The sequence below is a fragment of the Podarcis gaigeae genome (assembly GCF_964106915.1).
Source record: "Podarcis gaigeae genome assembly, chromosome: 15".
NCBI classification, from domain to species: Eukaryota; Metazoa; Chordata; class Lepidosauria; order Squamata; family Lacertidae; genus Podarcis; species Podarcis gaigeae.
The window spans coordinates 30421223-30447618 of NC_139692.1; positions in this window are offsets into that span (position 1 = coordinate 30421223).

Below are 26396 nucleotides of genomic sequence, written 5' to 3' on the forward strand. Positions count from 1 at the left end.
TTCAATTCAGTGGAGGGAGGACAAGGCATTACCTCACGAAATTCATGAAATTTTAGACCAGACCTTCAGAGCAGGCATTTTTAAAAAATAAACTTATGAACCACCTTACTGATCAAACTTATTGAGCTTGGGGGGGGCACTGAGATGTTGAGAAATTTTTTTGGGGGGTGACAAAAACACTCCAAAAAATACAAGCCACTGCCACTCGCACATAGCGATACAGCTAACTTTACAATATGACATTATTAGCAGTGATCTAAAAGATGAAAATTGCTCTAAAATTACCTGCAGATCTTGATAGCAAAGTAAATAGTTTCCATCGATACGTAATACAACAGCGCACTAAACATGGCTATGCATTAAGTAGTATTGGAAATATGGATGAAACGCCAATGAATTTTGATATGGTTGGAAATAAAACTATCCATCAAAAAGGTGAAAATAGAATGGCGGCACATGTTTTGTCTCTAGTTAAGCAATTTCTGAGCTTGTGAAGAGAGGGTGTTGCGGGTCACCCCTCCCACACACGCGGGGGCTGGCCTTTTGCCCCCGCGAGAACAGGGAATCCCTGGGTGTGCCTTCGACCCAGCCCAATCGGCGGGCTGGGGAGGCGGGGCCTAGCCTATTTAAGGCCAGGCACGCACGGGGAACGCCCTCTTTCCCCTTTCCAGCTGAGCGGTTTTCGGACCAAGACGTGATTCCTTTGATCTGGAATTTGTCTGGCTGAGGGACGAGCGCTCAGTAGCTTGAGTGGACCTAGGGAAGCAGCAAGCATCATCAGTCGCACCGAAGGGCAGCAGCTCCACAGCGGAGACGGTCCCAAGAGCTCTGCAGCGGAGCAAGCACCCATGTTTTTGCCCTGCCGATCGGGTCATCGGGATTCTATTTCCTGCTCTTGGCGCTCCCTTTTCTGCTGTTGGGAGTGTTTTCTTTTGGTCAGCGCTCGCACATCTCTCGGATCCCTGCTCCGACGCATCGCACGTTCAATCTGAGCTGCAATCTGGAGGTTTCGGCTAGGGTGTATTCCTGCAGTCTTCTGTCCACGGAATCGGCTCCTCGGTCACACACACGGGAGTCTTCGGAGACAGCCTCGGCTGTGCCAGTCGGATCAGGTTCTCGTCGTTTCAGCTACCCCCCCCCCGCTCCTTCCCAGTGGTAACATATTGAAAGTTTTGTAGGGGAGTGTGTGCTTTGTTATTGGAGGGAGCTGCTTAAATTTTATTCTTGTATTGCTACGCAGCGGAGTGGTTTGGGTAGCTCTCTCTGCAGCACGGAGGATTGGGCGCTGTTTTTATCTAATAGCCTGGCCCACCGGGCATTGGGGATTTTTGTTTGATTTCTGTGCAGCAGGCTCATTTAAAGGGAAGCCGTGCCGTTGCTAGGTAACCAGCTGGTCCCGGTTGCCATCTTAGAGGACCACGTGGCTTGTGTTGTGGCCGCCATCTTGCGACAGGCAACTACCCTTGGGAAAGCTTCCTTTTCAGTTCTCATGAGCTGTTTGCAGAACAGCGATTTACTTGCCGTGTTATTGTGTTTCCTTTCCTGCAATTTTTCCTGCCCTCAGCCTTCCCAAGTTCAGCCTGATTGCGATTGCTTCTCCCCGGATTGTGTTTGTTAGTTTGATCGCGGTTGCTTACTTACCATTTAAATTATCTACAGGACCACGGGTCTGGCAGCCACCATTTTACCATAGGCATCGGTACGTGGGAATTAATTTCCCGCAAGCCTCTGCAGTCACCATTTCGAGCAGCCCACACGGCTTGGTGGCGGCGGCAATTTTTGCATAGGCAAATCACGTGGGAGAATTTTTCCTTTATCAACGGTTCCCCACACCGCCCCCCTTTTTTATACAACAAAGCAATAAAAACAAAAGTGACAACGTCTGAATTAATATTTTCCACCAGAAATATTTAGGGGGCCTCTAAAAGAGATTTTTATTTCACTTTATTATTTTCATTGTATTCAGTGATACTGAAGAATAGATAAAGGTTTATCATTTGATCTTCCAATTACTTGGTCGCTTTACTTGAGGCTTAAAGGGATTTAACTAAAGTGGGCAAGGTTTTTTTTGCAGCATCAGTTACCTGGCTGCTCATTGGTGATAACAATTCATTTTGCTTTACTTATTTTGACACAATCTACCTGATTAATCCATCGGTTGCTTTTAATTAGGGTTGTTGAATGAATAATAATAATAATAATAATTAAAAAGATAAAGAATTTAAATAAATAACGAATAATCTATAATAGCTTCCGTCTTGACTGGCAATCTGGGCTCTACCCAGTAGGCTACCTTTTAGTTGCAACCTATAGCTTTTGAAGTTACTTATTGATCGGCAGCAGATAATTAAATAAATAAAGGAGAGAATAAATGTCAGGGGTTCAGAAGGAGAGACACAGGAGGGGGAGCAAATGGAGAGTGAGGAGGAGGAGTACGAGGGGGGCGCAGGCAGTGACAGTGGCCAGAGTTATTCCACAAGCCTCTCTAGCGAATCGGAGGACTCACAGAAGGGAGCGCCGGTGGCCAGAGCGAAGGGGGGTCCAGGGGGGAAGCCCCAGGAGGAAGGGGCCAGCGGGGAGTCCCTGAGCAGCAGCTGGAGATCAGGACCAGCGTCTCCACCAGAGCGCAGTGGGGAGGGGGAGTCCCAGGAGTCGGGACCAGTGTCCTCACCACCAGAGGGAGGAGAGGAGTCAGGTTTGGCAACACCCACATCAGGAAGCGGGGAAACGGTCAGAAGGAAAGTCACCGGCTGGGCACGCGCGCCAAGTTCAAATGTACAGGAGCGCGGCACAGCGGGGAGCCCGGGAAGGGAGCCAGGTCCTAAAGCCCGCCGGAGGGAGGGGCAAGACTCAGGAGACTCAGCGTCAGAGGAGTCCAGGAAGGAAGGAACCCCAGAGGGCAGAAGGACCCAGCGCAGGAAAGAGCAGCGCAAGAGGTGGAGCCGGGCTAGAATCTTAAACTGGTGTGGGTGGAGCAGTGAGTCAGAGGGGACTTAGCCGGTCTAGCGTCGAGACGTGGGTCTGCGCGCCCAGAGCTTGGAAATGGAAACTAAACTTTAATAAAGACTTTTGTATATAACATCCACTGGGCGTTGGTCCTCTGTGAGCTGGGACCTAGCGGCAGTCCTGACAATAAATATTAAATAAAAGCTTAAATAAAGGAAATTGGCCTTTAGATTCTGGGTAGAGACTTAAGCAGTGTAGACAATACTGAACTAGGCAGAACCCTTGGTGGCTTGTCGTTCCTGAACAGGTGCATTGTGGTTGGGAAGTAATTTGAGGTTTCTTAGGTCTTGCACATAGTAAGTAATGGCTTCTGACGGGGACCAGCAGGCATCCACCTCTAGTAATCAGCTGGCACCTGCCACAGGAAATGGTAGTGCCCAAATTGTGGCCATGCCCTGTGACCCTCAAGCCTTTGCTCAATTTTTAAGGGTGTTCGAAACATTTTATAGGCAATGTAGGCCTGGGGCTTTGGCGCTTCCGGCCCCGGAACTGTCACAGGAGGTATTCCCCGACACTCCTCCTAGCAATCAGGGGCAGCAGGCCATCCCAGCCACTGCAGTGGGCAGCACCCAGTCAGAAACCGCAAATTTAGGTCGCCCTAATACCCGTGCCCAGGCAGCCATTAATAAGAAAGCTAACCAAAGCACGGGAAAGGGTAAGGCACCGGCAAAAGGTCCCAGCAAGGGGAAGTCTATTGCCAAAGGGACCAGCAGCAACCGTTTCACAGGTGGTAGACATTCCTAGTGTGTTTCAGGATCAGCAGCCCCAGCACAGCTCTATCGAGGACAGTGCGGGTTCCGGTTTGGAGGAGCACAAGGAACCTCATATTGCTCAGTCAGCGGCCTGTGTGAACCTGGGCAATGTGGAGGTGCAAGGAGGTAAAAGAAAATCCAAGAAGCAGCATACATCTGCGAAGAAGAAAAGTAAGCAGTCCAAGACAGAGGACGAGTCAGGTACGTCATCCTCTGATTCTGATAGTGAGGGCCCCATGGATGGTTACTGGGGTTTTGGTGAAGGTAATCATGGGATCCCACTTTGGGCACATGAAAGGAGGACAAATTCCCATCGTAAGACCTTCAATGGAGTTTTGGAATGGAAGGATGGAGCGTTGGGGATGTTAAGGTTTCCACCAATCAGTCCACTGATTTTATACTGGGGAACCATTTGTCCCAGAAGAAGAGGAATAAGATTCTCAACGGGGACTATGTGGACATGTTTACCCTTCTCCTCCCTACTAAGGTAATGGGAAAGGTGAAAAGAGGCACTCTTTTGGTAAGCGGATGTATAGGGCACCAAGGGCGGAACGCACCTTTGAAAATTGGTTGGATGGGTACCAGGTTTTCATGGGAGTTGTTTGCACTGCTTATCCCCGGCGCTCCATGGATTTGGTTGCTTATTTGGCTTGTGTGAGGCGGGCTCACACGCTCGCAGGGGAGAATGCTGCTTTAACACACGATGAGAATTTACATAGAAATGTTTCTCTCCTGCCTTTCACCCGATGGGATCTAAGGGATCCTAACTACTGGGGCGAGGACATCAACCCCTACATTGAAAAGAAAAACCAGGAATCAGCCAAGGCGGGTAAGACAGAGGCAAAACGGCGGTGCCAGTGCTGGGAGTTCAACAGGGGTGTATGCTCGTGACCCTCCTGTAAGTATCTTCATGAATGTGAGAGGTGCCTGGGAAACCACCCTGCCTCGGCATGCTTTAAGAATAAACAGCAGCCCTTTCGAGGGGGCAGGGGGTACTTTCAGAACAATACCAGAGGTGCCCCCGGATCCTCCCACCAGGGACCTGGCAACCGCCAGTAACTTGTATCTTGGTTTGGCCTCCTCCCCTATCCGTCTTCAGCCCCTCAAAACCATGTTAGATCAATATCCCGATTGGAAATCCGCACAATACCTTTGGGAGGGGTTCTCCATGGGGTTCAGAATCCCTGTGGCTTTCTCCCCTAACACCGGGGACCCACAAAATCAAAAGTCAGTTAGGGAAAGGCCCAAGATAGTTAGAAAATAGAAAAAGAAATTAGGGCAGGTAGGGTAGCAGGTCCCTTTGCTGTACCGCCCTTGGAAGGACTTCACCTTTCTCCTCTGGGCATCGTACCCAAAAAAAAACCCCCAGGGGAATTCCACATGATCCACAACCTCTCTTACCCAAGAGGAGGCTCGGTTAATGACACGATCCCCCAGGAGCTATGTACAGTGAAATATACCTCCTTTGATCAAGCAATCAAAATGATTCAGATTTGGGAATGGTGCAATGCTAGCCAAATGTGACATCGAGTCGGCGTTCCGCCTTCTTCCTGTCCATCCAGCTGACTTCCATTGGTTGGGCGTATTTTATTGACAAAGCAATGCCTATGGGCTGCTCACTGGCTTGCTCAGCGTTCGAGGCGTTTAGTACGTTTCTGGATTGGGCTCTACGCTTTAGGACAGGGTCATTGGGCATGTCGCATTACCTGGATGATTTTATTTTGGTGGCAGATAACAGGCAATGATACTCCGCGCTCTTCGAGGCTTTCACAGCCCTTACAGGAGAGCTGGGGGTGCCACTGGCCGCCGAAATAAGGGAGGGTCCAGCCACTTCCTTGGTCTATCTAGGCATTGAGCTAGACACAGTGGCCCAGACCTCCAGGTTGCCCCAACAGCTATTGCCCCTGAAGGAGGTTACCTTAAGGCAAATTCAATCCCTGCTAGGGACTTCGCCTGTAGGGTAGTGGTGCCAGGTCGACCCTTTTGCGGCCGCTTGGCCAGATTGTCAGCAGGTCTCAGGGCACCACAGTATAGGGTGCACCTTTCCAAGGAAGTCAAGGCCGATTTGGAGGTATGGCTACAATTCCTTGACAAGTACAACAGTATATCTTTGTGGCAAGACTCCATGGCACTCAATGCTGACTTCCAAGTCCAGTCAGATGCGGCAGGGTCCTCGGGTTTTGGAGTGTATTTCAGGGGCCAGTGGTGTGCTCAAATTTGGCCTGCAGACTGGCAGGGCCAGCCCATTACTCAGGACCTTACATTCTTGTAATTTTCCCCTATTGTAGTGGCAGTACATCGTTGGGCAGAGCAGTTCCGCAATCGTAGGGTTTCTTTCAACACAGATAACCAGGCAGTAGTAGCGGTTCTCTCCAGACAGTCCGCGCGCTCCACCAGGGTGGGAAACTTGCTACGGTCCTTCGTCCTCCTGTGTCATGAGCAGAATATATATTTTTCAGCCAAATTCGTACCTGGCATTAATAATGACATCGCGGGTGCTTTGTCTCGCTTTCAGATGGAGCGCTTCCGCTCATTAGCGCCGGATGCGGAACAATCATCGAGGCCTTTCCCAGAGCATCTATGGAGTCTTGGGAGGAAGAAGTGATGGAGTATTCGGTGCAGTCGCCCCTTCCACAATGAGATCATACAAGAAAGTGTGGGCTGACTTCCTAAAGTTCCGCAATAGATTACCCAGCACGAGGCAAAAATCTATTCCCTCAACAAGGGAAGTCCTCCACTATTTAGCCCACCTGAAAGAGCTGGGCAGGGCACCAAAGACTCAATATTCAGTCCGCTGGGATCTCATATTTTTGTAAAACCTTTTTCGCCACCAACCCGTGCGCTGAATTTATAGTGTGTAAGACTTTAGAGGGTTGGCGCCGGCTCCAGCCCCCAACTCTGACAAGAGGAGGCCCATAACTTATGATATTCTGATCCAGATACACAAAAAATTATGTGAAATATGCTGGTCAAAATATGAGGCTCGCCTATTCTCTTCCGCTTATTCCTTAGCGTTCTTTGGTGCCCTGCGCATAGGGGAGGTAGTTTGTGAGGGGGAGGTTGCTCACTGCCAGAGGGGCATCCTCTTAAGTGATCTGACCCTATTAAAGAACGACCTAATTGTTCAAGTACAGAGCTCTAAGACAGACCAACAGGGAAGGGGGGCCCTCATAGTTACCAGCTGCACAAGGTAGTGGTCCCTGCCCGGTTAGGGATACAAGGCGTTTCCTCTACTTTAGACCCAGTAGCCCTGGCCCCTTTTTAATTCACGCGGATGGATCGCTCTTGGCTAGACACCAGTTTACACGGGTGATGCGCATGGCTCTGGCAGCATGCGGTTTGCCTGCGGCTGAATTTGCAGCTCACTCCTTTCGGATCGGGGCCGCTACCACTGCTGTGCACCTCACGACTCTCCACAGAGAGGATAAAGGACATGGGACGGTGGAAATCCAATGCATACAGAGCTTACATAAAACAGAATCTATGACTAGTGGTTGTAATCCTGACCTTGGTTTTTCTGTCTATTTGCTTTTCAGAGCACAGGAAGGTGCGCATTTGGTTGGTGGGCCACAGCATTGTGAGTTGGGCCAAGAATCGTGCCATGAGTACTGGGTTGGGCCAAAACTTGAACTTACCTGCAAACGTTGAGCTGGCGTGGATAGCGCAAAGAGGGATGCGCTGGAGCGAATTCAGGCCAGCTGTGATGGCGAGAGCTGCCTCTGAGGGCCCACCTGATGCCCTGGTTATACAGTTGGGGGAAAACGACCTTGCGTACCGCAAAGCTATTGACTTGAGATGGAACATCTTTGACGATTTTGCTAATTTGTTGGCGGTTTACCCAAACATTACCAACTTGTGGTCCTCGTTGCTTGAGAGGAGGACATGGAGGGATTGTTTGAGCCCGGTTGGAATCAATAAAGCAAGGAAGGTAATGCAGCGGGCTGTGGAGCGTAGAGTGGCTGCTCTGGGCGGGTGCGTCATTGGACACCCAAGCATCCTGTATAGCAACGAGGCCCTCTACAGATGGGATGGCGTGCATCTGTCAGATGCTGGAAACGATATTTGGCTGGGGGACATCATAGCAGGGATTAGGAATTGGTTACAGGTTTGAAGGTATTGGCGGCGAGCCTTGCTCGAGTGGCAGCTAGGCATTGGCAGGGGGTTAATTGTTATGCAAATGAAGGGGGGAAGGAAGCACCATCACCTTCCCCCAATGGAAAGGGTAGTCCGGTAGAGGACTCTGGGGGCGTTGCCTTGTCCGAAACCTAGGGAGGTAGGGGCCTCCGGCACGCCCCCGAGCGGTGACACCCATGGGATCCTAGTTGGTGTACTTCAACAGGACTCCCATGGCTTGTGGATAACCCTTCCCGGTCTCCATGCCAGGTAGTCGATAGGAGCCAATGCCTAAGGCCAATACCTTTCAATTCTGTAATCAATAAAGTTGTGGCCTTTTTATGCCCATTAACCTTAAATAATGTGTCCAGTGTCTTCATTTCACATGGGGGAGGGGACTTGCCACGCAAAGGTATTCCAGCAGGAATCATTGCAAAGTGGTTGTGATGGCCTGGGATTCGGACTCCGATGCTGAACCTGAGGGATCCCAGCCTGCACAGGATCCCCCACCTCTGGAACCAGCTGAGCTGGGGCTGGGGCATGAGCCTGAAGGGTCCTCACCACCTGTGCTGGGTCCTCAGGTGCAGGCATCAGCTGAGTCTGCTCTGGTTCCTAAGGTGATGGAGGACCCACTGTCTGCAGGTGCTCCACTCTCAGCCCTGTCAGAGGAAGATGAGGTTGCCTCTGGGTCTGCTAACCCTCCAGCCTCTCCTGAGCTGCAGAGGCTCAAGGCAGAGAGAACTAAGTTCCCGTAGGAGCGCTCGTCTCCAGGCCAGGAGAGGCAAGTCACCAGAGGATCGTGGCCGCCCTCTGCCTCAGAGCAGATAAAAGCCGGCCAACCCCAGTCCCAAGTTGTGGGAACAACATTGTTGGTTGCTAGTTCCTGCCTGAAGCCTGTCCTGCTTTCCTGCCAGAGCTCCTGACCAGCCCTGGCTCCCTGCTTGCAAGCCTGTTCCTGACTTCACCAGACTCCCTGTCCTGCACCCAGCTTCGGCTACTACCACAGCTCAATCCCTAGGGACGTCTGCCTGAAATCCTATAGAGCAGCTGCCAGTCAATGTAGACAATACTGAGCTACATGGATCATTGGCCTGGCTCAATTAAGGCAGCTTCTTATACCCAACTCAATCTCTTCACAGAGAAAGGGACTCCCAGAGGGTTTGAGAACCCATCAGCTACCCTCACGTGGTTTAGCTGGCCAATCAAAGCCATTTCCAGTGTGTGGCTGCTGGCGCACGCTAACAACTTCTAGGAACCACAGGTGAGAGCTGAGTGCAGGGCGCCACCTCCCCTAACACCCCGTACACCTGTTAAACAAATTGGCACAAAGACCTGTGTATAAAGATGTAAAGTCATGTATCCTTATATGTCTTCAAGCACGTATCCTTTGCCCTCTGTAGTCAATCTTCCTGTCTAGGTGTGCTGGTCCCGGGGGGGGGGGGGGTAACCTTGAGGCATGGTCAAAGTCCGGTCCTGGGCCGAGGGTCTGGAGACTGTCCACCAAGGGGGAAGCGGGGTCCAAAGCAAGAAGCCGGGCATGGTCGGGAACTCCAGAAAAACAGGTCTGGGTGCTGGCAGAGACAGGTTTCCAACAATGTTGCTCCCGCAACCTGGGACTGGGCTGACTGGCCTTTATCTCCTCTGGGGCCTAGGGCGGTCCTAGATTCCCAGGCCATCACACTAGGAAATGGCTAAAGGGATACATCAACCCGTCATTGTCAAATTGCAGTATGCAGCTTGGTGCAAATATTACTTCAAGATTCCCCAAGTGTGAAAGAAAACAGCAAATGCTCAAAAACGCAATTGCCTGGAACATGGGTGCAGTTGCCCCCCGAGATCAAGTGAAACAATATGGTGAAATATAAAAGAAAATTGATACCAGCAAATTCCCAAATAACTGCGGAGGTGGTGACAGAAGACTTCTCAGAAAATGTTTTAAAGGAAATTGAAAAAGAAGTGAAAGAGAATAAAATACTTAAACTAAAGGACTGGGTGGAGAAAAGGAGAAGCAAAGAACAAGTAACAGAAGCTCTAACAGGAACTAAAATAACTTGGTTTAACTGTATACAACTGGAACAATGGACAAAGAAGTGGTTAAGGGAAAACAAGAACTGCAAAGAATATACAAAATTTAAAACAATGATTTTAAAAGGGGGAGTTTAAGAAAATACCGTTATAAAAGGGCAATACCAGTGAAATTTATAAAATACTAGTAGAAATGGAGGATCAGGAAGATCAATTCAAAGAGGTGTGGGAATAGGAGACACCAGGGCAAATAGACAGTCAAAGCTGGGAGAAGGAAATATGGGAGAATTGTGCATTGAAAATGTTGTCTGTAAGAATAAAAGAAAATTATTATGAATTAGCTTGGAGATGGTATTTAACACCAGTAAGATTAAATAAAAAAAATAAGGAATATTCGGTGTTATGTTGAAGGGGATTGCCAGGAAACCAATAAGTATGTTCACATGTGGTGGGGGGTGTAAATATGTAGTTTTTCTGGCAACGTAACATAAACATAACATAAAACACTGGGTTAAAGCTAAGCCCGGAGGTAGTATTTGTGGGATGTCAAAACGTATTGCAGTCAAATACAACATTACTACAATGCACATGCTGGGGAATGCTTTTTATCACTCAGGAGAAAACTTGCTAGTTCCTCCTGAGCTGGGACAAACTTCCTTTGCATGTGACTTAATGTGGGTGTGGCCTCCTTCTTGGACAGAGGAGCACATGGCCTCCATGTTCTGCTCTTCTTGTTCTCTATTTTGGTTTCCTAAGAGTTAGGAGACTTAACTGCTGAGTCGCAGTCACTTGAGACTATTTCCCTTATGGGGTAGTTCACATTAGTTGTATGTTGTTCTGTAAATTAAGCCTGCCTTCAGGGATCTTATTGTGAACTGGATGATTGTAAGTAAACTAGTTTTATGTTAACTTTAATCAGATGGCCGTGTCTATTCTTTTAGGAATGATATAAAAAGGGAAACAAAGAATCCTAAATAGTGAGGATCAGACGAGCCTGCAACTAGCTAACCGCTGGGTAATTTAAAGGGGGGGGTTGTTTAACAACTCTGCTAAGTTATAGAACTTGCTAGTGCAAGTTAGGAAGGATATCATAAAATAATATATCCTCTCCTGGAATAATGCACTGCTCCCTATAAGGAAAAACATGCCTAAGGAAACTTCACCAGGCTTCTGGTCCAAAATGAGATATTTAGATGAAGCGGAATTAGGCTACAACCAGGCAGAGTACACCCAGGAGGAGGCCTTGCACAGCAAAGGCCCAATGTCTACCAATGTGAGCACTCTACATTTACCATCTGACACCATAGAACACCTGGACAGCTCTCCATGTAAGGATGATAGTCGGCTGCCACGTAGAATGGTAAATTCCAACAGTACCTTGGAAGATAATTGACAAGGAGTGGATCTTGGTAGAGCCAACCTTAGCTTTTTATCATGGAACATCGCAGGATGGGAAAAAAGGCAGCTGATCCATCCTTTGCTAAATTTATCCAAGGCTACGACATAGTATTTTTACAGGAGACATGGCTCACAGGGGACCTAGAAGTTAACGGCTTTTCCTCAATGTCCCTCACAGGATCTCCAAGCACTAAAGGGGGGAGAGTCAAGGATGGCCTAGGCATTTTAATATCTACAAGGTTGAGGGCGTTCTTAGTAAAGTTAGAGACACTGAAACACCTGGCTATGGCCTTATTAGTGAAAAGTAGTTTCTTCACCCTGCTACTGATTAATGTATATCTTCCCCCCCCCCAAAGAGGCAAGCAGCTGATTAAAAACACCTGGCATGGGCTGGAAACATACATTGACGGTTTGATGACTCAAACCCCTGCAGCTTCAGTGCTAGTGGCTGGCGATCTTAATGCCAGAATTGGCCAGTCTGACGAAGCACTATATGCACACTTCCACGACTCGCCACCCATCGCGGAAGAAAACCATCTTATACCCACCAGATTCTCAAAAGACAAGGGATGTAATTATGCAGGTCTGTGCCTATTGCGTCTTTCCAACAAGCTGGACCTGGTCATACTAAATGGGCGCAAGAATGGGGAGACTTGTGGGGAATTTACTTTTATATCAAATGCAGAAGCTTCTACTATCGACTATGTTATGGTATCATTTAATCTCCTAAATAGAGCCCTTGAGTGCAAAGTGGAGGAGAGGGTTGATAGTGATCACTTACCGCTCTGCCTCCTCCTGGATGTAAGAAAAGACTTATTTTGTAATGATAAACTTGAAGCCCCCAGGTCCCCCAACATGGAGATGAGATACTCATGTATTAGATGGACCGAAAAGCTATATCTTCTCCTGCCTCCCGAAACATCCCCACAATATGACCCCTCAAAAATTATCCAAAATGTATAAAAACATATCAAATAAATGTTGGAGATGTGGAGAAGCAGTGGGATCTATGCTGCATATGTGGACATGCAAAAAGATTAAGAAATTATGGGATGAAATATATAGGGAACTTTAAAAAATGCTCAAGGTTCCATTCATAAAAAAACTCCAGATGCTTTCCTTCTTGGAATATTAGGTCCTGACTTACCAAAGAATGTAAGCAAATTTTAGTAAGCGACAGTGGCCACAATAATGTTAATACCATCAAACTGGAAAGGAGGAAAAATACTATCAAAATTGGAGTGGCAACAGAAATTCATGGAATACACAGACCCCGCTAAGCTAACAGGAAAGGTAGACCAAGCAGACCAAACATTTTTGATAAATGGAGTTTCTTTAAAAATTACATCCGAGATTCTAATAGCATGATCTCTGTGGCAGCCTTTGAATAGCTTCTGTAGTCCACTGAGCAAGTTTAAGAAAATACAATATTTCTGATAAGCAATTATGAGAAACAGATATGAATAGTGCGATAAATATACAGTATAATCAAAGTTATATGGAATTGACGGGAACTCAATGGAACTAAAAGAAGACTGTGAAAGAGTGTAACAGATATTGATACTTTTGTTTTTTGTTCTTTTTTTATGGATAACTAAATTGTGTTATGTTTTTCTAAGTTTAATAAAGCAATTTTAAAAAAGCTAGCAATGTCATTGGAGGGAGGAGCTTCCGCTTTTAGGGGGGAATTGCCATAAGCTGTTGAGCTTTTGGGGGGAAAAGGCTGATCAAAGTTATTGAACCAATTTTTCCCCCCATCAATGCAATTGCACCCAGTGCAAAATAGTAAGAGAAATGCAAGTGGTAAGCAGCAATAGAAAAACAGCCCCAAATTCAATAACTGTGCACACAATAAACACTTATTTTCTTCTCCTGTAGGTAAGCACTAATTGTGCTAACATGCAGAAAGCCAAACATTCAAAGACGATGGAATCTGGAACCAAGCGTTATAGTAATATCACCGCATGGGTCTATCTGCTTCAGGTCAATAGTTTGCAGATTTGCTAGGTCCAACAAACAGTAAAAAATTTTCCTGCTATTTCCTTGCGGCTTACATTTTTTTGTTGCAACAGCATCCTGAAGACCATGGAGCATTTGCTTGGGGCTCTGGTTCCATTCTCCTCCTTCATCCTAGTGGCCACTTGAGGAAGAGGAGGAAAGTCAACCAAGAGCTGTAGCTCTGGAGTTTTCTGCAATGATGGAGAGGGCAGCAAAGATTACGGCATTGCTTCTGCAGCCACTTGCTGACGTTAGGATGGTGCCGTGACCCATCCACCCAAGCTAAGTGCCTTTGGAACGGGCTTCCTGATAGCTACATGAGTGCTGTTCCGCATTGGGCACTTCTGGCCAGAACTCCATGTTAGGTAGATCGAGTAGGAAGCATTCTTGCACTCTCGCAGTCTCTCCCAGCTTCCCTTTTGCCTTCCTTTTCAGTTCAGCCTCACTTAGCTCCGGCAACGGCTCCTCAAATTCGGAGATTTCTTGTAAGGTGATAATGCTGTGACTGGCTTCTCCGACTCCAGGCAAATCAACTCCCCTCGTTTCCCAAATGGTCAGAGTTCCTCAACGCTTTTTGAGCCTCTTCAATAAAGTATGTCGCCTTTTTATTGCAAACCCGAGTAGCTCCTAGTAACAGGCGCACTGAAGTCTGAAGACGCCCCGCCAAACCAGAACAGGAATTTGTTCCACGCAGGTCTCCAGTTTGCAGGACCAGAGGCTGCATAAGAGTGTAAAGTTGGAGCCATGGACCCGCAGTTTATCTCCAACAAGGGGCCACTAGCCACAATCCAGCTGGCTGCACACTTAGAGAAGCAGCTGAGCAAACAGCAGGTGCTCGACTGCCAACTTTTGTGGAAACCACGCTCTCTCCGACTTCGCTCCATTTTTTAAAGCCCCAGTTTCAACGCCCTCCCGAGCTAGCCACGCCCCCTGCCTTTGCCCGCCTCCACGGCAGGTGGCGCTACAGGGAGGGAAAAGGAAACGGGCTTTCTTCTTTCTTTCCTCCACCCCCCAATTTTCCTAGGCAGGCTAACTTTACTTTCGCTTTGCGCATTACATAATGTTCACTACTGCTGCAGTGCCAACAAAGGGACCGAGCACCGGGGGAGGAATAAGGGGACATTACTTGCCCGCGATCAACCACGATCTACCAGGATAACGCACATGACTGTCGCCCAAGCCGCATGGTGTTACTCACTGTTATGTATTCAGACTGGCTGCAGTTCTCACTCTGGGCCACTAGTATGCAAATGAAGGATTGAGAGTTGCTTTCACCGATTGGGTAGTTAGTTGGAATTTGTTATTGTTACAAGTTAGTGAGCATTATATAAGGCAGCCAGCTTCACTGTTGTTCAGAGACTTAGAGCAGTGCTGACTGCTGTAAGAGCTGTTGCTTAAGAGCTGTGTCTGTCACCCATCTTTCCCACTATACAACACCCACCCACCCCCACCCAGAATCCTGGAATACCCATTACTCTCCTAGTTTTTTCCATTCTGCAGTCCCAAAAGCTGAAAAGCTCTTTCCCTGAAGTGACAGCCTGACATTTGCCCATTTCAGCAACTGTCCTGGGGTGAGGCATTTCTCCAGTGTCCTGGGCACCTGCTATGAGGGCAAGGAAAGCCTTGCCTATTGAAAAGGTCTCGCTGCCCAGGAGATTCTGGCAAGCGAGAAGATTGGATATTATTTGGGGAGACGTCCTGCGGGTCTGGCTGAAACAATGGCTAAGGAGGACATTTGGCACGGACTTGCCAAGGGTACTTGGAATCAAAAAAGCCTGTTGTGTCCTACTATGAAATAATTTAAGGAAAGGAAGTGACTGAAGAACAGATGTAAAAGTTAACTAGATAACCAAGAGACGTGCGGTGAATGCGGTGGAAGTCTTTTATAATATTTTAACTAGGATTTAAACATTGTAATGTATGAATTTGGAATAATTATGAAAAGTATTTTCTCTTTTCATTTTTTTTCTTGTTTCTTTTATCTTTTGCCTTTCTTCTTTTGTAGTTTGCATTCTGGAAAATTGTGTAGATAAAAAGTTTGTATGTGTGGTTATGTATTGTTTCTATTTTTTTCTATTCATTTTTTTTGTTACAATTAATAAAAAGAAAATTAAACCTGTGTCCTCATGTCCAAGGAGAACTAACTTAAATTCCGCTCCTTGGTTCTCTCTGATCATGGAAAGAGGGCACATTTCAGAGAGCCCACGATGATCTCACAGGCGGCCTTGTGCTTTTGGCATAAATAAGGACAACAGAGCTCTATGACACATCTTCACTGAGGGGATTTGCCACAAGCTGTGCTCTGCCTCCTTGGTCCAGACCAGCCCCGTGATTCTGATATGCTGCTTCCTCCCACAGAAGCTGAAATGTTACACTGCCACTGAAAACATGAAGACAGAAATCAGCTGACCAGCAGCATCCCTTTGCAGCTAGTCTATGCAATGAAGATTCCCAAACCTGAACATAAGCATGAGCTTTGTTTACTATTTGGGCATGCCAATATTCCACTTTAGAGACTGTAGAGGTATGAAGATCCTTAAAATATTCAACAAGTATGGCTGCCATACTTAATTGTGGAGTGAGAAGCTACATGAGATATCCAATCGTGAGGTGGGCAGAAGGTCTAGGGCTATGATTTTGGGTGGAAGGAAAGCTTGCATGGGTATTTGACATGGAATTGCCAATTCCTGTTGCGATGCAACCCTGTGCCAACTGTTTGGGGTTGGAGCAGTCCTCCTGATGTCCACAGGTTGACTGTTCTCCTCTGTCCTCGGCTGTCTTTCAGGTTATCCTTGAAAAGCTGGACTCCTCTATTGAGCCCACAAAGGTCCTTGACACCCAAGGCCTGTGACGGAAAAGTTTGTTTGCTGGGCAGTTTGGGTCACCAAGTGGTTTTTTTTCCTGCCAGCAAATGATTGACTGGCAATAGGGTTTGATTGGCCAGAGTTCCAGGGGAGGGATATGATTGGTTTGGAGAGATTAAGATAGGTTTCTGGTTGGGAGAGTAGGTGAAGGGGTTCTGAGAGGGAAAGGAGATACACACTCAGGAGACTATCCCTAGGAAGAGGACAGAGCCTCACAACTGGGATAGGGAGACCAGGCTGAGAGTCTGGGGAAGAGATCCAGACAGGAGTGTGCTGGGAGGGCTGAGTCTGAACCAGGAGAGATCAATCCTGAGGGAATTATGGCTCCCTGGGTTTTAGTCTAGCCAGGGAGAATTCTAGGTACTGAAGACTCCCAACTCAGTAACAAGGGGAGAGGGGATCCCCTGGGTCTGTAACACCATTTATAATACCTCAGTTATGGGATTGTTAAGAGAGGGAGTAACTGAGGAAAAATGCCCCTTACTCATGAACCAAAGCATCAAGCTGCGATAGACACTGATTTGAACATTTCAACATTTTTTGTGGAAACCTGAATATTTATCTACCTGGTGTGCTAACCAATGTTTAGTAACTGAAGTTTAAGAAGAGTTGTACCTATAATGTGTTTAAGCCTGAGACATCTTATAAAGTTAAATTCCACCTGAAAGAACTCGTTTCCTGACCCACTTTGTGTCATAAACTGCCTTTGTTTAATAAAAACTTTTCATGTTTGTTTGATCAACTCCTGCCTGACACTCTAAATCATTAAGTTTTCCCTCACAGAAGTCTCCCACAATTTGGGGTAAATTGTAGAAATTCGTCTAACTGGTGTACTGTGAGATGGTTGCACTAAATTTAATTGAGGGCTGGCTCAATGGCGCTAGGGTGAGAAAGTGCCGTTGTGGCATCACATGACTGGGAAAAGGAATTTATAGAAGCCTGTAACTTTAAGAAAATTCTAAGAAGCCGCTCAAAGCTTTGAAACTGCTGAGAAAGCTTTTGCTAAGTGTTACAGTAATTCTGACATCGAACATGGTGGGGAGGGGTCTGGAGCACCCCTGCACCATGAGTTGACACTCACAATGAATGTAGCACAAGCATGACACAGACACACACAAATCTGAGGCACAATTATTTTCTGCCGCTTACTCCATTGCCTTCTTTGGCGCTTTGCGAGCTGGTTTGCGAGGGCCAGCCGGATTCTGCAGCCTGGGAATCCTGACCTTATCCTGCTCGATTTAGTTCTGCATGTCCATCGCTCAAAACTGATCAACAGGGGAAGGGGGCCCTTATACGGCTTCAGGCAATGCATAATAAATAGGGGGCCATCCCCAGTAAAGGACACTAGGCGTCATCTCCTTAGCCTGAGATGCTCTCTTGGCTTAGAGAGGACAAAGGAACTATCTCCTTATGGGATAGATTGCAGGTGTATATATTTTGCAACTTAAGTCTGCCTTCTGGGATCCTTCTGTGAACAGAATTTGAGTAAATTATTTTATATACTTTTATACAAGACTGTCGTGTCTATTCTTTTAAGAGGGAATAAAAGGAAATTACCAGGAAACTTATTTTAGAGGCTTATGCAAGCCTGGCAATGACATCTGCTGTGCAAATTTAAAAGGGGAATGCTACTCTGCTAAATCATAGAACTTGTTAAAACAAGTTGGGAAGGATATAATTAAACAATATATCCTCTCCTGCCCCCCTGAACATTCCAACAGAAAAAGCTCTTCATATTCGAACTCATCCTAATTATCAGAAGATTGTAAATGATCCGCCATGCAAGCCTCTTGGTGGTGATGTCTTCCTGTATTCATTCAAAGGTTCTCCTCAGGAAAAAAAAACCCAACTGGCACTGTGATCAATAATCTTGGATCAACTGTGGTGCCCGACTAAGGCAAAGGACCCAGAGTTGAGAAAATGTTACCATAAAATCAAAACTGGTTCAAGTACAGGCAACTTCATAAGGCACAGTTATTACACTGCTACAACCTTCTTGTGAAATGGTTGTTACACTATATTGGAAATGAGAAGGAATTCCATGCAGTTCCTCATGGTAACAGAAATAAATTTGATAGGACCACATGTACGGACAATGCCTTCAGTAATAGGAAAGATTTCAGATACAAGTGCTAACCCTTCAAAAATTTGCGGAAAGAATAATAATTTTTTTAAAAAAATGGAACGCTGGAATTCAGATGCTAATAAAGGATGCATGAGATCGCGTTGTTAAGTTTTCCTGTGCCTGATTTTTGCTGTTCATCTTAGGTTCCTGGGTTTAAACATTTGGATCATTGGCCACAGCATCGTTCACTGGGCCGTTTTGAGGGTCATGGAAGACGTGGGATGTGCTGAGATGCCTTCCTGCTACTGGTCAAAGCTAAGGAGGACAATGGCGGTGTGCTAAGTGTCGTCCGTGACACAGAGTCGGCAGAGGGTTGGATGGCAGCTCTAGAGATCAGCACACCCCCTAACCCCCTCACACAGTAGAGTGGGGACCCGAGGGCTCCAGCGGAGCGGGAAAACCTTGCCCCCCCCCCAAACGTCTCCCGGCTGCTGCTGTGCGCACAGGAGGGAAGAGGAAGAGGCTCAAGTTCGCTCTTGGCACCAACGCAGCCTCCTGCCGAAGCTACGATCCGTCACCAGAAGCAGATCTTCCAATTAGAGGTAAAAGTCAAATAGAACATTTTGAACTTTGAATTAAGAGTCTAAAAATTTAATTTGGCAAAACGGAAGCAAAACAGGAAGTCAGCTTCCGATTTCTGTGGACGAGCTCTGCAAAGGGAACTTTTGTGAATGGGACTCAGACACTGCCTACAGCAAAGGAGAGTTGCAACATTTAACTCGTGACTTGGTGGATGGTTGCATTCTAACGGATTTATACATTAACTGTATTCAGTTACCTACTGGAATACAAAGTTAAAAAGCTACTGACAGCTGGAGGAATCTGAACAGTCTTTTAAAATTGGTGGAGCGGAAGAGGAAAAGGGTAAAGGAAGCTTGTAGGGGACTCTTCTGGGGGGTAACCCCAGAAAGTGGAAAGAGCCTGGAACAGTTTCTAAACATCTTTGATACCCCAAAGACTGAAAGAGCTCACCAAGAAAGATTTGCTAACTGAAACTCAAACACTTCTGTGAACTGAACTACAACATAAATGCCATGGGATTACAAATAAGAAATAAAATGGAAATATAACTTTTGGAACTACTGCAAGTCACCACTGAGACATTTATAAGGAAACAAGTACAATTCAATGAACAATTTCATTTTTCTTCCTTTAAAGACAAACTTGAAAATGACTTGGCCTAACATTTTTATCTTTTCTCTTCCCTCTGCTTTTTGGATTTTTAAATTACTTCATTACTTTCCTTTTTTATTTTTCATTCCTTAAATTGCACATTTCATAATTTCTGATTTATTGAATGGTTTTGTTTTTTCCTGCCTTTTTTCTTCTTTTGCTATATAATTGTATAATGAATTGTGGTGGGGAGGGGGAAGGCAGACAAAAGAGAAAGGAAAACTATAAAAAAATCTGGGAGGGGGCGAGCCAACAGACTCAGAACCTGCAGGTGTGACCTTGAACAACTCATACAACACTGGGAACCAACTGATAAGAGATGTCAGGCAAGGAGGGAGTAACAACTAGGAAAGCGGCAGCGGCCTATTTTTTTGTTAAATAATGATTACAAATTGTTTGCAAACATACTAGCTAACAGATTTTACAATATACTAAACAAGTATGTACATCAAGATCAGGCAGGGTTCCTACCAGGTAGACAAATGGAGGATATAAGGAATATTCTAAATATAATAGAATACCTGGAGTCCAAAACAAAAAAAAAGTGCCAATGATGTTTACAGATGCTGAAAAAGCCTTTGACAACGTGTCTAGGAAATTCATGACAAAGTTGTTAGAACAAATTAAATGTGGTTCTAATTTTTTAAAAGGAATAGCAGCAATCTATTCAGAACAAAAAGCAAAATTAATTATAAATCAGGTGATAACGGACAATTGTAACATTCAAAGAGGAACTAGACAAGGATGTCCACTATCACCATTATTGTTCATCCTGGTACTGGATGGTACTGGAAGTACTGGTACTGGAAGTACTTGCCAGAAACATACTTGCCAGAAGAGCAGATAAAGAGATCACAGGTGTTAAAACTGGGGAAAGTGAGTTTAAATTAAAAGCATATGCAGATGACTTAGTGATAACAGTGGAAGCGTCAAAACCTTCACTCCCTAAAGTAATAGAAAAGATTCAGAAATTCGGCAAAGTGCCAGGATTTAAAATTAAATAGGAACAAAAATTATTAGTTAAAAACTTGAAGGAAGAAAAAAAAAGGAGTTAGAACAAAATATTGAGATTGAAGTCCATAAAAACATTGTTAAGTATTTAGGGATATGGTTGACATCAAGAAATAAAAATTTATATAAAAATAATTATGAAGAAATCTGGCTTGAGGTAAAAAAAATACTTAGAAATGTGGAGTAGAATGAAACTCTCATTGCTAGGAAAATAGCGGCGATTAAAATGAATGTGTTACCAAAAATGTTATTCCTTTTGCAATCAATCCCAGTCTTCCTGAAAGATGAATGTTTTAAAAAATGGCAGAAATATTTCAAAATTTATGGGGGGGGGGGCAAAAGGCCAAGGATAAAATATAAAATAGATGTAAAAGACAAGAGGCGGGTTTGCCCTCCCAGACCTTAAATTGTATTATGAATCTGCTTGCCTGATATGGATCAGGGACTGGATGAGGTTGGAAAAACAAGAAGCATTAGAATTAGAATATGACAACAGATTCGGCTGGCATGCATATTTATGGTATGGGAAAGGGAAGGTTCATAGAAGTTTCTACAACCATATAATTAGGAAGTCATTAATGAGAGTATGGGAGAGATACAAAGACTTGTTAGAACAACAAACTCCTTGGTGGGTCTCACCACATGAAGCGTTACTGCTCAAACCAATTGGAAAGAAAGGAAAATGGCTCACATATACTGATCTGTTAAAGGATCACGATGGAAAATGGAAATTAAGAGACTATGACAAGATAAAAGATCACTTTCAGAATTGGTTGCACTATCAACAATTATACTAAATATATAAAGAAGACAGTACAGTATATTGGAATTTACAGAACTCCTTGAAGGCTTCATCCATATCTGTGTCCTACAGTGATTGTTGTTATGGGCCTACAGGATATTTAATCTGAAATTGGGAAAGTAGTATCACTGAAGACAGATTTACCTATGCTTTTTTCATGAGACACTGTGGCTATGTGCTCAGGGAAGCCATTTTGAGAGTTAAAATGTTAAGCAAGGAAGCCATTTTGTTGATCTACGCCAGGCCCCCATATCCATGGGACATGTGTCCCAACTCCTCATGCCTTATCTCTAGGCAGAACCTAATGTATCTATCTGGAACACAATCTCCAGGCAAAGCAGTTCTTGTCTCTAGGCAGAATCTATTGTATCTATATCAGAGTATGTGCAATGCTGTAACTTTTGATTGGATAAAGACCTGATTAAGAATGTATAAAGGGAAGCCTTCCCTGTTGGGAAGGGCCAGACTTTGGAACTTATTCCTCTGTGCCATTGCTTGCTGCCGGCAAACAATTAAAAATTTATTGCTTTATTTCTCTGATTTCTGTGTGGTCATTTGACTGGCCTAACCAATTGCTGCAACACAACTTGGGAGACTTCTACCTATCTACTTTATTATTTCAAAATGTGCTTTTCACTGAATCACCACTGGTTCCTGTAATGTTCATGATACATGACAGCAGGCGAGAGAACAATTACAGGATATTTTTGGAAACCCTTTCAAAGCAGTGTCCTTTGCTCAATTCAGATAAAGTTGTCTCAGTGTCTGACAGAGAAAAAGGAATTGAAAAGGCTTTGGATAATGTTTTGCTCAAGAGCCACAGAGTGGTAATGCTGGAATCACATCCGCAGAGAGATGGTGTTTTGGTAGAAAAAACATGGGGCCAGTTCAGAAGATACCAAGGTATACCTTGCTGACTTTTATCTTCTGAGGTCAAATTCTGAGCAAAGGCTACACATTCAAATTAAATAAACTCAGTAGAAGTTGGAGCAAAGTGTTCTTGGACTACTTTAATGAAGACCTGCACCAAGCAATATTAACTCATTGCTGGGGCCTGGATTTCAAAGAGACTGAACATATATACTGTAATGAAATCTGTCTGAGTTTTCATGCAGCTCTAAAAAAAGACTTTCACAATAGAAAGAAATGATGATTGAAGCAATGGTGTTATCCGTATATGCAATGCAAAAACTTTACTCGAGCAATTTTTCGTGGACTATGTAACACAGGAAACCTTCATTTGTAGCCTCAGTTTATCTGGCACTCAAGATCACCAGAACACAGTCTTTCCTCATATAGCTTGTGATCCATCACAAATCATGGATCTTGTACAAAGGGGAGAACTTCTGCGGCCTAAGAAAGATGAAAGCTATGACGTTTTAAGCAATGGAAAAAAGATTTAACAAAATTTATTTGGCAAACAAAACACCATGAATTAAAGCTAAATTATTAAGAGATAGTAAAAGTAGGCTGATTGCAGTTACCCGATTTAAATTTATATTTTGATGAAGCTTGCTTCATGTGGTTGAGAGAATGGCTAACACTAAACAATAAGAGATTTATTGGACCTAGAAGGGTTCAATAACCGTTTTGGCTGGCACACACACCTAGGGTATGAAAAAGTGAAGGTAAACAGGGGTTTTCTTAACCCTATTGTAAGAAAATCATTATATAAACTATGGGGAAAATATAAAGAACTTTTAGAACTCAAAGTACCTTGGTGGCTGTCTCCCAAGAAGCAGTAACAATTAAAAAGAAAAATATGGAAACAAACTGGGCTACATAGTTTGCTAGAGGAATGGGTTAACAAATTAAAATTAAAGGATTACAAAGAAATAAAGGATCACCTGGCAGGGTGGATTCAATACCACTAGTTATATGGTAAATTTAATGAAGAAAAAAAGATTTGCGACAGAACTCTCACTAGATAAAAAGTAATAACAAGTAATGTTAAGGTAATTTCCAAAATGTATGGATTATTATTAGAATGGGAAATTAAGGACGAACAAATCAAGGAAGTAATGATTAAATGGGCTATGGATCTGGGTAAAAACATTCAAATAACACAGTGGGAGAAGCTTTGGAGGGAAAATTGGAAATTCACAGCATGCGAAGCAATAAAAGAAAATGTGACATATAGTAGCCCCATATTCAACACAAAGTGAGAAGCGTTTGGGCAAATCACTGATTTGTACATCAGTTCCCCCATGGCACAACTGTACCTTCACCACACTCATGTCTACAAACCATGGGACTTGTGGGTTCACAGTTGCCAACATCTCTATGATTATGACACAGACACACTGAGAGGATGAAACTGGTTAAATGACCCAACAATAGATGCATTTCTTGCCTCCAGGGTGATCATGGCCAATGAGTTAGGTCACAATGGAACAATTTTCCCACTTAGTTGCCACTTCATACAGACCCAGATGTGTTGAAGATTGTCAGTGCAAACCTTGGAAGTACTGTTTGAGATTTGGAATGCCAAAGAAATATGTGTTGATTATTCCAGTAAATGATGAGAAAGTCCACTTGATACTGACAGTTATCATTTTTTAAAGGAAGATTGCACAAGCCAAGTGATGCAGGGAGTATTGAGAGCCCTTGTACCCTCCAGACTGAGGGCTTACACAAAAGCATCGTCTTATTTCAAAAGGGTCAGAGCCAGGTTTTGCTCCAACTATGGGCACTATGCTAAGGAATTTAATGTCTTGAAATACAGTATTTGGTTTATCTGAAACAAAAAGGCCTGGCCCTTAAGACCATGAGCCTTCACAAGTCTGCGCTCCTATTTCAGTAATTGTTTGTGGCAGCCCGACTCCTGTGACACTTTCCATGTTAGGAAGCTATTTGCTGGCTGGCGTTGCGCATACCCCGAAATCCGACTAGAATTATGATGGCTGATACAGAGTATTTTGCCCAGCATTTGCTGGTCCAGCTTTGAGGTAAAACTTTTCCAAGCTGTTTTCTCGTGCTCCCATTACCTGATCCCAATCGGCACAGGCAGACAAGGGTGCTTCACTGGTGGGGCAGGCAGTGGGGCAGTTAGGTACAACTTTGGCGGGTGTGGCCAAGAATCCACACGCATTACCAAGTTTTTTAAAATGAATTTGATACAATGATGCAGCAGTTTAGGCCAAGGCCTTGCAAGTTTCTGACCCTCAATCTACCCCCGACTGTATTCCCGACACTGGAGCCAGTTCTAGTATGTCTCTGGCCAGTGATGACAGGGATGAGATGCCTTCTACCTCTCAGGCCCTATTCAGCGCCTCACACCTATTCAACCCTGCATCCCGGTGCCTCAATAAAAAGCCCACTGTGACATCACGCTTGCGCCACAGGGGTAGTAATGAGAATCCGCCACAAGTTGGGGTGACGCAGGCTTGGCACACGAGCCGAAGGGTTACTAGAGGTGCAGAAAGGCCAGTTTCTCACTCTCCTATCAATGCTACTGCTGGGCAGCATCTGGCGGTATTGATTCCATTTCCAGATGCTGCAATACCACTCAGGAAGCACCATCATAAGACTCCAGCAAGAGCAAAAAGTCCAGGAATTCAGATTCAGGTCTGATTCTGATAGTGATGAGTCTATGGATTCTTACTGGGGCCAGGGGGAAGGGGTTCCTGGGGTTCCTGGTCTTTCTTTATGGGCTTGGAATAGGAGCGCTAATTCCCATAGGATGAGGTTGTGGGGGACCTTGGGAGTGTGAAGATGAGTAGGATGTTAAAATCTAATAGACCCAAGGACATTATCCTGGGTAACTTGTCTTCAAAAATTTCAAGCTGTTCCTGCTAGATGAGTCCCATGAAAAACCCGAAAGGAAGCATGGTTTTGGTAAACGCAAGTATAAGTCCCCCAGGGTTGAGAAAACTTTAAAATTGGTTAAACGGCTTCCAAGTTTTTTCCTGTGCAGTTGTGCTGCTTATCCGAAAAGAGTCATGCATTTAATTGTCTAACAATCTCTTCTGCAGAACACGCTGATCTCCCAACAGGCAAAGTGGTTACTCAGGACTTAATGCCTTACGTTCTCCATGGATCCCCTCGCCCATCACCTCCAGACCTCTCCCAGACAAGAGATCCCTGAGCCCCATCTGGGAAGTTTGTGAAGAATGGACAACCAGCGGACCGCTACCCCGGAATCTGAAGCCAGGAGCACAAGCCTCAAATCCTTGCCTTGCTCCTGGGCATCCCTGGACACTGTGTTCAACTTCTCCAGCCCAGACCCTGCATAGGAAATCCATCCAGAAGACAAACGCATCACTTTCCCCTCCCTCCTTGCTGTGGTTATCAGACACAATGACCCCCCCCCAACCTTGCTGAAGTGAAAGCTGTTTCCTCTCTTCAGCAGACCAGGATGGTGACGCTACACAGAAGAGGCTGCACTTGCGGCAGATAGTGGAAGATATCCAAGGACTCTTGCCAATTTTCTTCCTCAATTTCCAATAATGACTACCAGGGCTGAGGTGTTGCAGATGCCAGCCCAACCCAGTCTGCTGTGAAAAGCCTCCATCCACTTGGCGCTCAAAGACATCTTAAAACCTCACTTGCAAGGAGAGCTACTGTTGGTGGAAGAGGACCTGATCCATAGAGGCACTAAAACTCCAAAACACAATGATCTCCCAACAGGCAAAGTGGCCACCCAGGACCTAATGCCTTAGGTTCTCCATGGCTCCCCTCGCCCATCACCTGCAGACCTCTCCCAGACACGAGATCCCCAAGCCCCATCTGGGGAGCTCGTGAAGAATGGACAACCAGCAGACCTCCAGCCTGGAATCTGAAGCCAGGAGCTCAAGCCTCAAATCCTTGCCTTGCTCCTGGGCATCCCTGGACACTGTCTTCAAAACGTGGGGGGGGGGGATCGATCCAGATAACCCTGACAATCAGGTCATTGTGATATCAACAGTAGGAGTAGTCTGTTTTCCACTGTCAGGAGAAAGTGTAGCACCTCTGCTTGTGGTTAACGCTTAGCTGGAATGAAATATTCAACGCAGCAATAGAGAAATTAAAATAGTAATTTATTTGTCAGACAAATAAATGAGAGGCACAGTGGTATATGGTTACAAGCTCTGGCCTGGCCTCCTGCCATTCTGGCCAGCACTTATATTTCCTTAATCCAGCCCCCTTGC